This window comes from Oryctolagus cuniculus, chromosome 6, assembly GCF_964237555.1.
Source record: "Oryctolagus cuniculus chromosome 6, mOryCun1.1, whole genome shotgun sequence".
Taxonomy (NCBI): domain Eukaryota; kingdom Metazoa; phylum Chordata; class Mammalia; order Lagomorpha; family Leporidae; genus Oryctolagus; species Oryctolagus cuniculus.
In genome coordinates this window covers 43,367,257-43,384,550 of record NC_091437.1, presented here as the reverse complement: position 1 = coordinate 43,384,550, position 17,294 = coordinate 43,367,257, and the positions used below count along the sequence as shown (strand labels likewise).

Sequence of the window (17,294 nt, the reverse complement as noted above, 5' to 3'; positions counted from 1 at the left end):
TCAGCAAGAATATCTGTCCATGTGTCCCCTCTATCTCCTGAATGCCTGCCATGTTCCAGGCTCTGGGAATTCCGCAGTGATCAAGGAAGAACCAATTTTGTTTTCATGAGGATTAACGTTATTTAGAAAAGGCAGGCAGATACTACGTAAACCATAAAAAAAGTCATTATTTTATGACTGTGATATGTGCTGTAATGACAAAACATGGTGTGTTGTGAGAATATAGAATAGGCAAGCTTGCAGGGTAGAAGCAGCATGAATCAGGTAAATCTTACTTTGTAATAGGAGTTGAGCACCCATTAAAATATTAAGTTTATGTTGCAGTGTCAACAATCAATGTTGAGCATCATTAAATTACTCCCTCTAAATTTAAAATCATACTCCAGAAGATTCAGAATAATGTTGGCAATATGCAGAGGCTAATCGTATGAATTAATTAGGCTAACTAATGAGCTTAAAGTTTAATTAAATAGTAGGTATTAAGTTCATTATCTCTATATACCGATTTAATTTTTCAAAATAGAAGTTTGGAACTTTACATGAATTATTTTTCTCTATAATGTTCTATTTTCAGTTTTAGTGGTTTTAATATATACTTATTTAATGACAAACTATTGGAGAAATGAGTTTTACTTTTTCATTTTTTGTCATTTATCTTCAATGGTAATTTCAACTCTCACCTGTTACTTAGCCAAAAGTCCCCCAACTATCCATTTTCACGGTCATCTACCAACAAATAAAGATTATATGATGTATTTTTAAACTATTTTAACAAGGAACACCTTGGACAACTTTCAATGTTAATTCCTTGGCGAGTTAGCATGTAGCACGTTCAGTGAACTTCTCCTAAAAGTAAAAAATATTCCCTCAATTATATATTTTAGGCTAAAGTATGTGTTAAATATTTAATGAGTAACCAAAAATCAAATTCTGACACATATAAATAATTTTAGACTTCTCCTACCACTTAATTTGGGACATAAATCTTCCATTTGTAAATGAGCATATTTATACCTGTCCTTCTAAACTCAAGAGTCAATGGGAAAAAAACATTAGATAATACAGGATTTACAAAAAAATTATACTATAACAGTTTTTAGCAATTATACACACACAAGAACAGACTTCTAGAGACTTGTTATCAGCAAAGACACGAATAAACATTTCATAGTTGAACTTGCTACCTGGAAGCAGCCAACCAACTAGGAACTGTACTTGCAGGCCCTTCTTCCATCCATTATGACCATGTGATTGAATTCTCACGGAAGAATGTGCACCTAAATGATATAAGCCAGTACCATACAACTTTGCCCATAGTTGTTCATCCTCTCTCAAGTACAAAACGAACAAAAACAAACAAACAAAAATAAGATTTTTGCTGCCTGGACATTAATACACAAGACAGTCTGGAGAGCCCTCAATCAAACTGGCAAAAACCTTTCAGCCTGTGTTCTTGAGTAAGTGTGAGGACAGAAATGTAATATCCCCCTGACACTGTCTTCAGCTTCAGTAAGCAACAAACTCTTTAGCTTGGTCACTGACAGAATCTATTATATGCCTCATACCATTTGGCACTGCTATGGAGTCATGGGTGTTATCGGCATACTTTGAAAAGTTCATGGAAAATAGAATTAACGGGTAAGTTTATTTTAGTGCAAAAATGTTGGAAATCCATGTGTACAGGAGTCTTTTAAAAGTTCATATAAAACACATATTATGAAATAACTATACATAAATTTGAAAATATTTTTACACCAAAATGAACACCTTTAAATTCCATTTTCCATGAACGTTTTTAAACCGTTTCTTCCACAGGTGCCATTTTATATCCACAACTGCAAGTATTAGAAAAACCAGTAGTATTTGAAGGACAGAGTTTACATGTTTTTGTTATGAAATATCAGTTATTTTCAACGTTTCAAAAGAAGGTTAATCAGCTAAAAAATTTGATGACAGTTAAAGAAATTGAGTTTTTAAAGTCTAACAAATACTGTGAAAACACAGAACGGAATTCCTAAATTCAACTACATAGGACATCAGAAGGATGGTGTGTGGTCCACTAAGTCACAGAAACTGATATAAATAATCAGGACTGTTTTCTTTCTAATTCTCCTGTGTTTCGTGTAAAACACCAGCAATGATCTCTCCCCATCCCTCATCCCTCCAACCATGAATAGGTTGGGTGCTGAAAACAAAAGGCACGGACTGTCTGGAGGCTTCTTTGCTCTCAGAGAAGAAGAACTGAAAACTTTTTTTTTAATTAGACAGGCAGAGTCAGACAGTGAGAGAGAGAGACAGAAAGGGCTTCCTTCCGGGGGGCACTTCCTTCTGAGGGTACTGGGACTCAGTTTCACATTCTCAGCCCTTTCTTCTAAGTTTCTCCCTTCTCTCCATACTATGCTATTTTTTTATCAGAGTACCTGCCCATCCCAAACAAAACTGTAGACTTCACAGCTCCTTTTCGAGCTACTATTCTCTTTTCTACTTTCTTTTAAGCAAAATATTTGGAAGGTGCATGTAAAGTCATTGTTCCTACTGCCTCACCAGTGCAGAACAGTCCAGTCTGGCCATGTCCAGCCCTCCACAATGACCACTGTGTTAAGTAAAGAGTTACACAGGAGTGAATGGGAGAAGGGCCCCAGAGTCCACCTACCCCTACCGGGTGGAACCAAGGACTCTGCTCCCTCCTCCCCAGGGCCACCCAGAACCACCCACTTTGCCATTTAATTTGTGGTTAAAGTACTCTCTGATAAAATGGGAATTCAGCTAAATTGGAAAAGTCCAGTTTTTAGCCAAAAGCTCAGAGAGCCCAAAAGTATGCAACTCCCTGATGTCAACCAAAAATGCTTACCAGGAGACTCAGGGTCACACCACCAGCTAATGCCCTTCCTATATTAGGGATAAAAGCCCCAAACCAGGAAGAAAGGGGTCATGTTTTCTATCAACTGCCCCATTCCTTTCCTGGAACATACTTTAATAAACTGGTCTACTTCCCAACTTAAGTCTGACTGAATTACCTTTCGTTACTCTATTGGTAAAAAAGAACTGAGGCAAGCCAGCCACCGCCAGTAACAACCAGACAAGGTGATCAGGAATATACTACAGAAATATAAAACCCAAACAGAAACAACCACCAAAGCAGGATGCCCCCTTTCTGATGCTCATTGTATTGCTTAAATTTCTTATTTTTTGGAAAGGTGGAGTTATGAGAGAAAGAGCTCTTATCTGCTGGTTCACTCTGCAAATGGCCACAATGGCTGGTATTGGGCCAGGCTGAAGCTAGGAGTTTTTTCAAAGTCTCCTATATGGGTGCGAGGATCCAAGCACTTGGGTTATCTTCCACTGCTTTTCCCAGAACATTAGCAGGGAGGTGGACTGGAAGTGGAGCAGCTGGGTCCCATATAGGGTGCCGGCATAACAGGTGGCGGCTTTATCCACTACTTCATGTATTTTTTAAATGGTTTTTAAGTTATCTGAAGTCAGGTGGTAGTATTCTAATTGACACTGCCATCCACTCATTTTCTTCCAGCCCTGAAATTCTGTGAATCTTAAACTTTATTATTGAAGTCACAGTTGTGAGATTTGGGGGAATTTGAAGAAGTTTTATTCACTCTAGCATTCTCTAAAATTAGGCCTAATTTCTTCTGGATAATAAATGCTTTCTCAAAGATGGAAAGAATCCTGGTGAATTTCCAAAGTAAAATGTGTGGTAGACTCTTGTTAAATTAATTCTTAAATGGAGTGATTTTTCTGAATATAGGATAGCCTTGGGCGGTCTTAATGTATTACTTACTTTTAAATGATTGAAGGTAGCACTTACCAAATCAATAGAGGAGATACCAGTGAGAGAACATTAGAACTAAAATTAGCATTGACTGAGGAGAGACATAAAAATAATATGAGATCATGTTTTTCTTTAAAAGTCCAGTGAAATTATTGGAGGTTATAGAAAAAGAAATGAGAAGTTGAAAATGTAATTGGATTGGCAAGTGTCCTCTCTTACAGATACCTTTTAGACGAAATTACACTCCTTCGCCTATAAATTATCTGACAGACATGAATACTAACACCAACACAAACGCAATCTCTAATGCCTGAACAACTAAATTGAGAGAGACTGTTAACTGAATTTAAACACCAAATACTTCTCATGATCGAGAATCGCTGCTCCATCCCTCTGGAATGACACAGAAGACATAAGTCGCTGCATTTCTCTTCATTTTATAAAATGCCATCTTCAGTAGGGCATCCCAGGCTGAAAGCCCAAGGGCAAAAGGGTACCTGCACTTAACTGAGATAGGTCTGGAAGGAACAGGACAAGGAAACTGGGGGCCTTCATGTAAAGCTATTTAAGGTGAAAAGAGACACATTTATTTATTTACTTATTTTTTCACCATGAACGTTTTCCATGAACTTTTTTTTAGAGAGCTTTGTTTTTAATAAACATAAATTTCATAGGTACAGCTTTGAGAATATAGTCGTTCTTCTCCCCTTACCTGCCCATCCCACCCTCACCCCTGTCCCCATCTCCTACTCCCTCTCTCAAGCCATAATTAAGATTCATTTTTAATTATATTTATATACAGAAGACCATCTCCATACTAAGTAAAGATTTCAACAGTTTGCACCCGCACAGACACATAAATTATAAAGTACTGTCTGAAGACCAGTTTTACCATTAATTCTCATAATACAACTCATTAAGGACAGAGGTCCTACATGGGTAACAAGAGCACAGTGACTCTTGTTGTTGATTTAACAATTGACACTCTTATTTATGACGTCAGTAACCTCGCCAGGCTCTTGTCATGAGTTGCCAAGGCTATGGAAGCCTTTTGAGTCCAAAAACTTTGCCAGCATTTAGGCAGGGCCATGAGCAAAGTGGAAGTTCTCTCCTTCCTTCAGAACAGTACATCCTTCTTTGATAGCCCCTTCTTTCCACTGGGATCTCACTCACAGAGATCTTTCATGTAGGTCATTTCTGCCAGAGTGTCTTAGACAAAGAGGCACATTTAGAAAGAACAATATAAATTTGAAAACGTACTGAATAGTACACTGAAGGGATTCAGTATCCCGAGAGAATGCTAAATGCAGCTTTAAAAGCATCAAAAAGTTTAACTTGTAAGAGGCAAAGCTATGCCCCACAGTTCTGAGTAACTATCTAAAATATTCTCATGTTTCTCTAAATGATCGACACTGGAAAACTTGTTATTTCTGCCTTCAAGGAATTCATACTTTGGTTGATGAGGCAAGAAGGATACACAAAGTAATCTAAAAGCAATATAAAAACACATCCTATGCTAAGTTCACAGCAGCCCACAGGAATGATGATGTGCAATCTGTAAGCAACTCAAGACTACTACTTGCGGAAGTCAATCCAAATGAGCCTGATTAAAGACTCATTACCAGCTTCAAGGGAATGAGAGATTTACCATCGAGAACAATGGTCAAGGTGCCATCGTTGATGATGACAATGACTGTTTCCTCTTCTTGTGTCGCCTATTTGCGAAGAGGTACACCACAGTTAACTATACGTCAAAAAAATTAGCACAGAAGAAGGTGACACAAATTTAAGCTCTATATGCCACAGCTCTTACACAATCTTCAGCAATACTTGCTCTGTATTTTGACATATTCTTTGAATACAAACACACATACAGACACACACACAACACACACACACACATATATACACATTTTTAAATTTATTTGACAGGTAGAGAGATAAAAAGAGAGAGAATGAAGAAACCCATTTATTGGGTCATTGCTAATGCCTACAACAGCTAGTGCTAAAGCAACCTCAGACACAATGGCAATGGAGTACCTGAGTGCAACTGAGAAAAGCTTGGTGGGGGGGCAAAGAAAAAAGAAAATAAAACCCTCATTTAAAGATCTTTTAGCTTGAAAATGATACGTAATCCCTGTGGAACACAATCCAGGTCTCCAAGGCAAGAATCCAATCACTTGAGCCGTCACCACTGCTTCCCAGGTTCTGGAGATGGGTGCCAGAGCTGGAAATCGAATTTGGGCACTTTATTGTGGAACATAAATGTCTCCATCTGCCAGTCTAAATGCCCACTCCACCATGTTCTTTGATTTTGCTTTTTTCCATTATAATTCTACATCATCAACTAGCTTTAGTTCATAGATAGCTTATTATAGAAAACAAATTTCCACTGTCAACACACATACACATGCCCAATACTGCATTCAGCATCTTCACACCTCTGATTTTCATCATCGCTTCGTTTCTCTGTTACAAATGTAAGAGAAATAGGTATAATTCAGTGCATTTTTAGAGAGACAGAATAAATACTGAAGGAGTGACACGGAACTGGCACTCAGCATACAGAGACTTGAAGTGTTAGTTGTTCCATGAAAGTGGATCAGCATAACCACTAGCTTTTTTTATCTTTTGTTTTTTCAAAGTAAAAGTTAAGTTGTAAACATCAGGTCCACTAATATGGGAGTCAGGAGGAATTCATTCGTGCCACGCTGAGTATAGCACTTTAAGATGAAGGGGGAAACATCCACCAGGGAACATGAAAAATGCAGTGGATAGATGAGAAACTCCCTGATACAGTTGCTCTGAAGTTAGAGGAACTCTGTCTTTGAAAAATTGGCAACTATGAACTGATGAGCATTTTTAAGAAGAGTGACACACCAAAGGAGCATTTGAGAGATTAATTGGGCAGGCCAGGACCTACCGAAACCAGTGAAAATTAATTGAGATAACAAGCGCCCCAATTACTGTTGCAGGAGTGAAAATCGAAGAGGAAAAAGAAGATAGGAGAAATGTTTCTTTTTCACATTTATTTTTATTTATTTGAAAGACAGAGTTACCGAAAGAGGCAGAGACAGACAGAGATAGAGAAGTCTTCCATCTGCTGGTTAATGCCCTAATTGGCAGCAATGGCTGGAACTGAGCCAACACGAAGCCAAAAGCCAGAAGCTTATTCCAGTTCTCCTGCTTGGTTTCAGGGGTCTAAGCACTTGGGCCATCTTCTATTGCTTTCCCAGACCATCAGCAGAGAGCTGGATCCGAAGTGGAGCAGCCAGGACTTGAACCAGGGCTTATATGGGATGCTGGCACTACAGATCAGAGCTTTAACCCACTGTGCCACGGTGCAAGCCTCAGGCTAAACATTTAAGAGGAGGAAAATTTTCCCAGTGCCATCAGAGACCAAATGCTGATTCATGGACAGTAGTGATGACGATCAAAAGGATACCTACGTGTTGATTGTAGGCTCATCTTCATTCATCTCTCATGGAACAAGCCTAACACCAAGGTGGCATGTGCCTTACAGACACTTGAGTATTCCTTCTCTCTTGCCGACAGCTCTCCATATGGTCAGCGCTGGCCTCCCAGAGGACACCTTCACCCTAGTATAAACTTTCACCTCTTTTTTTTTCTCTATGAAGAATTAATGCAGTTCCCTATAGCAATGCTAATACCGTTTGTCAGTATATAGCAAACCTTAATCAAAGATTTTTATCCTTAAATTCATGTTCTTAGATTTTCACATTCTTATATTTCACATTGGATCTGTTAAAAACTAACTAAAATAAAAATATTTTTAAATAATTGTAAAAATACTCATAAAAATAAGCCTCTTCTCGATTATAAAACAAATTTATAGCAAACCAGCCTGTTCTTGCAGGATGCAAACACCAGAGGACTACCTGCTTCAACTGTTCTCAATCCTGCTGAAAATACTGCCAAAGCCTGGAAATACTGTTCTCTATATTTAGCAGAAAGGTGAGAAAACGAATTCAACTCATCTGTAGTTGCAGATTTCCTAAAATAAGGGAAAAACAGGATCAGGGACCTAAGGTAGGGTCAAAACAGAAAACTGACAGGTAACTGCATGTCATGAAGGGATTTAAACAACAACAAAAAAATCATTATTTTCTCCCCCCACCCCCTGCAGTACATGAATCATCTACTTGCTGGTTTGCAACTGGGAAAAAAATACCATAAATCCTCCACTGGCCTCCCACAGAATGTTAGGAATTAGAGGCCAATTATTTTTACATTCATATGATTCTGCTGACTATATTAGCATTTCACTTACTCGTCAATCTACTGCTTGTTCACAAAATCTCCTGCCCCTCCCCTTTTTCATTCCTACTAAAATTATGAAATCTGTTTAACAGTATCATAAAAATAAATAATAAATCAAAATGCACGCATCTACCACACTCCATCTCCGAATGTCTGTGTTTCAGTCTTAGTTTTCACAATGACAATCCCATACAGGTGACAAAAGGGTTCTCGTGTCAACATTTACTGGAAACTTATTTCCAGGCACTGTAACATCATAATAAATGAATAAAACCCATAAATCATTCATCAGGTACCAGCATGCAGAGAATAGCAATATGTCCTTCATCAAATAGCACAAAAACTTTGAAAATGATCTTACACAGGCCCATTATGACTCCTCTCCAAGCTTCCGCTGGCTCATCTGCAACCTTGAATGCTCATGTTCACAGCTTATGCCTCCTGGGAGGCTGAACTGGAGCAGTACTGGAGCACTGGCCTTCGACCCTCAGGCCTCACCTCTCCCAAAATACTGTTCCTCTATTTTTGTGGGTCAAGCCAACCAGTGATCTCCTGCCAACAAACACTATCTTCTAAACCCCGAGTCTAATAAATACTTTGTCTCCAAGGTCACTGAGCACAATCTGCCATCTTAATCTTGGGTGCTGATTTCTGGAGCATGACCTTTAACAAAGGCGCCCTCTGAAAACACCTGACTCAAGCCGTGAAATGCTGAATCATTAACAATTTAGAGCAGAAAAGAATTTAACCAAGTTAGACAACCTGTAATAGCTCTTGTGACTGGGGCCATTAGAACAATTCTGGTAGAGCTCAGGCCAAACTAATGACTGTGACAAAAAGGCAACAGAAAACCAGTAGAATGATTCAACTTTTCTATTTCCATTTTAAAACCCATTTGGAATTTCTCTGGTGTGCCTTCATAAATTGACTTTTTTTTTAAACACATCAATCCAGTATGATTAGTCAAATAGTTTTTAACCTCCAATGTCTATTAAAAAAAAAAAAAAGGCCTGTGCATACTGCCTAGACTTTGCATAGCTTTAGAACCAATTTCAGAAATAAAATCTAATCCCCCAACTTCCTTTTTATTTCTATCAAATGCATTTAAGGTAAGTATAAACATAAAGTAAGCAAAAGTAAGCAGCACAGACTGGAATTATGCATAAGGAATGGTGAGGACTGTGGTCAAATAGAGCACACATGCACTTCCTCTAACACCTTTGAAATTAACAACAGTAAAGTGTCTACAGGTCTAAGAAAACACTCCTGCTGGGCATTTTAGCTGACTACCAGTCAATAAATCCCAATAGAATCCAAACTCTCATTCCACAACTAAGAAAATTTAACCCAGAAAGCTCTGAGTGCATTTCGGGCTTTATTAGATGAAGAGCAGCCAGTGGGATGTGGTACTTCCCAATCCAAAGCCTCTGATTTCTTCTTCACTTTATGGTTATATTCTTAGGTGATAGAAGGAAATACAGCACGACAAACACAATGAAATAGCAACTATGCGGACAACTCAGTTCTGAGTTCTAGGATGAGTAGTAAAATCACAAATTTATGGCTTTTGCCCTGGACAAACTGATTATTGGTTATCTTTCCCATTAAAACTAATCCTTCTCTCTCATACATACAGTCCTCCATAAAAAGTTACAGATCTGAGAGTGAGGCAGAATCTCAAAGAATCATCCAGGCAACTCTCCCTGTCTTCAGGCACATAGAGTGTTACCGCTGTTAAAAAAAAAAAAAAAGGTACAGAGTCTTTGAAATAAGGACTTTCTGTATTAACAAGGAAACCTGTCTTTTTTTCTTTCAATAAGAGACTTCCCCTGGAAAACATATTTCATATAAGAAAATAACAGGTCAGGGACAGACTATCCATGGTAAATGCAGTGAAGAGGAATCCAGCCTTGGGAAGGGTCACTGCAAGTGGAAATGGATCTCAGCACTCCCTGGTAAGCTCCTCTCTCTTAAAAACAAAAACAAAAACAAAACAAAATAAAAAGCAGAAACATGGTAAAGCACAAAGCATCAACAATGGGTACCCCAAAAGAGCTCAAATTCCACAGCATTTCTAAAGGTCAAACTGAGATCAGACAAAGCAAACACTGTAGCCCTGGCGCAGGGCTCCTGTTGTGTCACCAAGCTGTGGACTAGCACTGGAAGCTTCTGCTCCCCAGGGCTGCTGGGGAGCCCAGCCCAGCCCAGCCCAGCCGGGACATCCACATGGTGTGGGGAACACGCAGGCTGGCTGCAGATCTCTTCCTCCACAACAGCCTATGACCAAGCATTATTTAGCATGTTCAAATGTGCCTTGCAACTGCAGGACGGTGGCCATGTTAGAATTAGAAAATAATTAGGTGGAGCTATTTCCATCATTTAAATTAACCTGACTGTCCTAGGGGCCTGTTTGATTGTTCATTGAGTGCTTTCTCTCTGCTCCTTCTGAATTATAATGCCCACCTACTACCCCACCTGAACACACCCTTTAGGATCTTTTTCTTAAAATTCTTTAATATAAATTTCACCTGTCATTAAAGTGAGGACAAATGATAGTTCTCCAATTGTTCCTACACAATACATATAATTGTATATAACCTTATATTTCCATGCCCCTTGCTGCATCTTCTCTCCATTGCTTTCTGGGGATGTAACATGGCATTTTAGGTATCAAAATTTAGGTTATTTTACATGTTGTATCTTTTTCAACTGTTTACACTGCCATTTTGTCATGTGCAGACAATATGCAGACACATCCTCTGTATGACGATGATTCCAAGGCTTATGCCCCAGGTGTGTTACAGTACAATTCTCTCATATTTGGGGTCCTAATTTATATTCAGTTATTAGATAAGCAGAGTAAACTGAGAGGGCAGGCTGTGTGTTCTCAGAGGCTTAAGATAACATGAAATAATATCCTAGTTTGCTTCATGGACAAGAAATGACTTGTCTAACTAATCCATTCCTCTAATTTGTTTTTTCCTTCAAAAATGCCCAGATATTCCATTATTTCCTGCTGTGTTCTAAGGGAGAATCCTTTGGTCAGCATGGCTTTTGTAAAGATTTTCATGTTTTTACCCTGGAAACATGCTTTGTTAGGATGCATATGGGTGTAACTGTCTTTTCCAGCATTGCATTCGCATGTCAGCTCAGAAGAATGTATTTCATTTTATCTTTGCTATGTGAGCTTCGGTTCTAGTGCCTTCCACAGGAGTTTCTGTAAGTCATCCTCCAGTCTCCAGAGAACATTTTTTTTCCCTAATTCATCACAGTTCTTCCTTATTCACTAGAGGAAAGCCCTTCATTTCCTTTCTGACTTAGCTGATTTACTTTTCCTTAACATAAACTCTCTTCTGATTCCAAATTGAGGATGGATTCTACTGTTGCCTCTTTTGTTCCTAGATGTCTCACCTTGATTTTATATTTTTTGTGTGTTTTTCTGTTACACCTATGCTTTGGATCTCTACTCTTTTCCCAGGGAAAAAATCACAGTAACTTTTTTCTTGTTCCTCCACCACCTGATCTTATTTTTCTACTTCATCCCTACGATTTGTCAAGTAGATGATTTTCATCAGTGTGCTCTTTCTGTAAACCTTAACGTGATGTTCCTGCTCCTTATTTAATTTTGGCATGGTCCCATGGTCTCCACATGGCCTCTGTGCACACAGCCAGGAGAGGAGACCCACCCAGAAGTGATGCTGTTCCAGGGAGCAGCCTCTATCCACGCAGCACCAACTGAACGCCCTTCTCACATCCGCAACACGTCCATCAGGTTGTCGGGGCAGCTTGTGCTTTTAGTGGTAGAAACATAAGAAGTTCATAAAGAACAGCAGTTTCTGGAGTGCCTGGCCACTCACATCTTCTCGTACCTTCTCCTTACCCAGCTTTTTAGGTAGCACCTACATCTTTCCCAGAAACAAGCCTGGCTCCATCGTCTACATTACTTACCTGTTTTGGAAATATTATAGCTCTCACTACTTTATGGGTATGACTTTACCTAAATATAAGTTGGTGGAAAATGGAATTAAAAGTTTATTTGGTGAAGAAATTTATTGAAAATTTATGTATTTTATTCATGGCTGGGATTGGGGAATAGGCAGGCTATGCTGTCGCTTTCCAGTCCAGGTTGCTCTGCTTTCAGTCAGCTTCCTGCTAATTAGCCACCCACTAATGCAGCTTGGAAGGCAGTGGATGGTGGCCCAAGAACTTGGGTTGCTGCCACCCATGTGGGAGATCAGGCTGGAGTTACTGATTAATGGCCCAATTTTGGCTGTTGTGGCCAACTGGGGAGTGAACTAAAGGTTGGAGGATTTCTCTCTACTGCTCTACCTTTCAAAGAAATAAACAAATCTTAATTTTTTTCATAATATGTGTACCATGATAAATCTGTGCATGGATCTTTAATCTGTTTTGCACCAAAATAAACTCATGCTTTTTTTTTGCTAATTTACCCTTTTAAAAAAAACTTTTATTTGATAATATAAATTTCAAAAGTACAACTTCTGGATTATAGTGGTTTTTCACCCCATAACCACCCTCCTACCCGAAAACCATCCCATCTTCTACTCCCTATCCCATCCCATTCTTCATTAAGATTCATTTTAAATTATCTTTATATATAGATCAATTTAGTATATACTAAGTAAAGATTTCAACAGTTTGTACCCAAAGTATGAAGTACTGTTTGAGTAGTAGTTTTACCATTAATTCTCATAGTACAACACATTAACGGCAGAGCTCCTACATGGGGAGCAGGTGCAAAGTGACTCCCATTGTTGAACAATTGACACTCTTATTTATGACATAAGTGATCACTTGAGGCTCTTGTCATGAGCTGCCAAGGCTATGGAAGCCTCTTGTAAGCTTATACTTTTAATTCCATTTTCCACAAACTTATTCAAGTGCCCTATACATATATGTATATGCACATATATGTATACACATCTGTGTACATGTGTATATCTGTGTATATATCTACATATATTTGCATGTATGTGTGTGCATTTCCTAAGAGAAACGTAACTAATAAGCAGGCTAACTCAAACAACAACCATGAATAAAGAAAATAGAGGAAATGTCAGTTTTTTCAGTTAACATTGATACTAATTTTTCATCCAAGACACAAATACAGATCAAAAAATAAAGCTCTTCCTAAAGAACTGGGAAGAGGAACTCTCCATTTCTGATGGCATGACATCAGATGACATGATACTTAATTGTATCTTTTATTATTTTTTAAAAATTTACTTTTGTTTAAAAGGCAAGAAGACTAAGACACAGAGATCTTCCTTCTGCTGGTTCACTCCCCCAAACCACTTCAACAACCAGGGCAAGCTCAGCCAAAGGCAGGAGTCCAGATTGAGTCTGGGTCTTCCCAACACAGGTGGCAGGGATCCAACTACTTGCTCCCTCCCAGGCAGAACACCTGCAGGAAACTGGATCAGAAACAGAGTGGCCAGGACTCAGACAAGGCATGCTGACATGGGATGTCGGTGTTCCCAGCAGCAACTTAACAGCTGTGCCAAATGTCCACCCCTAACTGTGTCACTTAACATTGTTTCATAAACCTTTAAAGTTCATGGCAACCCCTCCCAGACTTTGGCAAGAGGATGATTGCAATTTCTAGTTCTTGATGTTGGGATAGTTCCTCATTCTGTTTTATGCTATGTATTTTAGTAGAAGGTTAAGAGAGGCTAAGGAAGAGGCCACATTTAAACCAGAAACATCTTTTTCACATGTCCCAGATGCAGATGTTTGCAATGTTAGTGATGAAACCTATGTGAGACATCACTTGGTTCTGTATGCTTTGCAACTTTCCTTCTTATCGGCGTGTACAGTAAGGCCAAAGGGAAGGAGTGGGCCCAGGGTCCCATAGCTTGTGATGAAGCCCTGACCATAACTCAAGTGTCCTGACTTTCATCATGATGAGGCTCTACACTACTCTGGAGAGAAAATGGTAATGACAGCTATTTAGAAAAAGCAACCAAGTCACTGTGTACTTTTGCTTTACCAATCTTTAGGGAACAGGAGGAGTGACTCTCATTATTCTTCAAGCACTGTCCTGTCACTAACAATAGCCAGGCCCTATTTCTTATCCTCTGAACAGAGCCAAAGCCCTGAGCAAAGGGAGGGAGGCTGACTTCAAACACATGGGAGAAAATGACCTTCCTACAGTTCTGTGTACAGACTGCAAAGGTACTGAACCTTTACAGAGCCTTTCAAAGTCACGCTTACATTGGATTTATCATTTTGCAACTGCTTATGGGCAAATACATCCTAGAGATGGACCAAAGGTTTTTCAATTCACACAACTGCCAGACACTTTTCCTTCCAACTATAAGCCATGCACTGCCCCCAAAGTCAATTCTGCAAAGTACCACATTCTTTCTAAATATTCCATGGATGCCATTACGCATTTTAAAAAAATGTAGCCCTGAAGCTAATAATAAGATAGGCACCAAAAACATGTTCCTTTTGAATTGGTTCTATAATACTGGTTGTTAATGAACCTCGGAAAAAATATAGCAAGGAAGAGCACTTTTCGGATTCAAAATTCACATATGCTGACCATCTTGAGGCAACAGTCACTTTAAAGCCAAGAGGTCGCCCAGCCTTCTGTTAGGAACCCAGTGTTATTCAGTACATTCAACTGTGTGATAGGGAACTGCAGTTCTCTTCCCAGCATTCCCTCCTCTTTCACCTGGGGTGACTGTCATTCTTCTGCCTGCACATCCCTGGACAGTCCCTAGGCCTTGGCGAGCAGACATGGGACTTGGGACTCAGGCTAAAGCTGCTAACAGTAACCCAGGCACAGTTCCACACACGTGCTTACGACTCCATCCGTGCCAGTGAGATGGATGGCAAACTTTTCTAGGTGCTCCTGGACAAGAAGTTTCTAAGGCCTCTGAAAAAGCTCCTGGAGTCACACCCTTCACCCTTTCCTTCTACATCACAAGGCAGAGAATCAAAGTGAGAACTCACCAGCTCCAGCCTACATGCAAGACTTACTCTCAACATTATGAGAAAACTAATAAGAAAGTTTTTGCCAATTAATTGTCAAGGCATGTTTAGAGAATATTTCCTTAGGATTAAAGGGATCTTCGTAAAGACATTTGCAAAGAGAATAGCCCATGTAGCAAAAATAATCTGGCTCAGCATGTGGTAAATTCATCATTCTTCTCAAGAACAGAAATCCTAGAAATATCAGGAGATTTGAAAAATAATAGCTATTCTCTGACATTTAGCTGATCAATGTAATTTAAACTGTCATTCAAATAGACTAAAAAAGCCTAGGTAACTTTATGAGAAGGAGTGAATTTAAAAGAACCTACTAAAATCTTATTTCTCATTTTTTGCTTCCATAAAAAACAAAAGCAATGCTATTCAAGTATAGTATTTTCACTGCATTTTCAAAACATGAAACATGGGTTGCCGAGGTAATCACTGTCTCGCATGATCAAAGTCATAAATCAAAGGAAAAAGTAATTCTTCTGGAATTATGTAAGTTGATTTAGCATTGCCAGGCAAAGCTAGAAATATAGACCAACTGAAATGTGATGCTTAGAGGTCAGCAACAAAAGAGTTTATTCTTCATGGAAAAGCTATTTATGCAATTAACTGAAATTAATTATGTTGTATAAATTTCATAAACACATCACAAATCTGAATTTTTGACTAATTAAGCCTTAATTTAGTTGAGAAAACTAAATCACATAGGCTTTCATCAGAAAGCCTTGCTCACCCATTAGAGCAAAAGAGGTAAAAATCACAGTTTTAAGAACCATCTGGAGAAATGCACAATTTAGGAAAAACTGTAAAGATTGAAATTATAGTCAATTATCCAAGATGTAAAGCCATAGTTTGAGGTTATGCTGTCCTTCATTTTCTCAAAAGTGCCCCCTAATTAAATGCAAAATAATGAGTAAAGGCAATTAATAGATTGCTATAATTCTTGGATTAGACAACAGAGCTCATTTACAATACTTTAAGGTTTCTGAGGATACTGAGAAAAAACAAATGGGGTGCTTTTATAAATTGCTCTCTATTTCATTCCTGTTGGAGAAGTTCTGCACAATGGTGCCACCTCAGAGGCTTAGCCAGGAAGTTAACACGTCATGTGCCATCATCATTATCTCTGGAGTATCTGAGCACGCAATCTGCACCCAGAGATAGGCATGTTGCCTTTGAACAGTCCCATGGCAGTTGGCCAGAAGTTTCAGAGAGACTCGGGCTGTGACAGTCCACAAGGAAATGAGCCAACAGACTGGGAAGTCTGTGCTAATGGAATTTGCTCCAGCAAAATGAAGTCTTCTGATTGTGAGGCCTCTTAGCCTCTCTAGGTTCAACAAGCAATCCACCCAAGATGTCAAAAAGGGATAAATAAGGCCTATCACATGAGCTAGAGGGCAGAAGTTTTGAACCTGATGTAAGAACCCATTGAAAATGAAATGTTCTCATATGAATTCCCGTGAGCAGACAAGGACAGGCTACCAACTGCACATGTGTTGTTCCTTCACTGCCTCTCACCTAGGGTGTCTGTTCCTGCAGGGGAGACTGAATGGCAATTGTCTCTTCTTGCCACTACCCAGATGGTATCTATACAGAGACTGGCTCCATGCCTCTTCCCCATCAGGAGCTTTGAACTCAACTTCTATTCTATATGCAATCTTCCCAGCTCTTCCTAATGCTGTCTCAACCTCTTCCCTCCAAGTTTCTATTAGATCTTAGCTCTCCAGAGATACACATACCGACCTTTGTCAAAATAAGCCATGCCCAGTTTGGCATCATCCCATCTATCTCCTTCAGAGGGACACATCACAGCCAATAATTATTTTGTTTATTCAGCAATGTTTCTTTTCTGGCCATCTCATTCATGAGAATGGTTATAATTCACTGTTATGCAGAGTTCTATTAGTAGATTAAGTTGAATCAGCAATAATATGTACATATAAAATATGAATGATTGTAATTCTTACAGCAAAGATCATTTTCAGCAACACTCAAGTACCTTGCATTTAAGACTCGACTACTCATTACTTTAAAAGTGAACTTATGACTCTGTCCTGAATTTTAGCAAGTAAATTTTAGCATGTAAATTCTATTCATCTTTACAAAAGAAAATTATCCAAGTATTTTGTGCTGATGGTAATAATAGGTAACACTAGTTGTCTACAATGCTTTAGTTACTTCAGGTGTTTCTAATCTTCATCACAACTCTGTCATGCAGATA

General features: G+C 38.9%; 1 protein-coding gene across 6 annotated transcripts in view; it reads right to left on the bottom strand.

The window, feature by feature from the left end:
- SGCD (sarcoglycan delta) overlaps nt 1-17,294 on the bottom strand; it is a 1,063,424-nt gene that overhangs the window by 366,117 nt on the left and 680,013 nt on the right. The window lies entirely within an intron of this gene.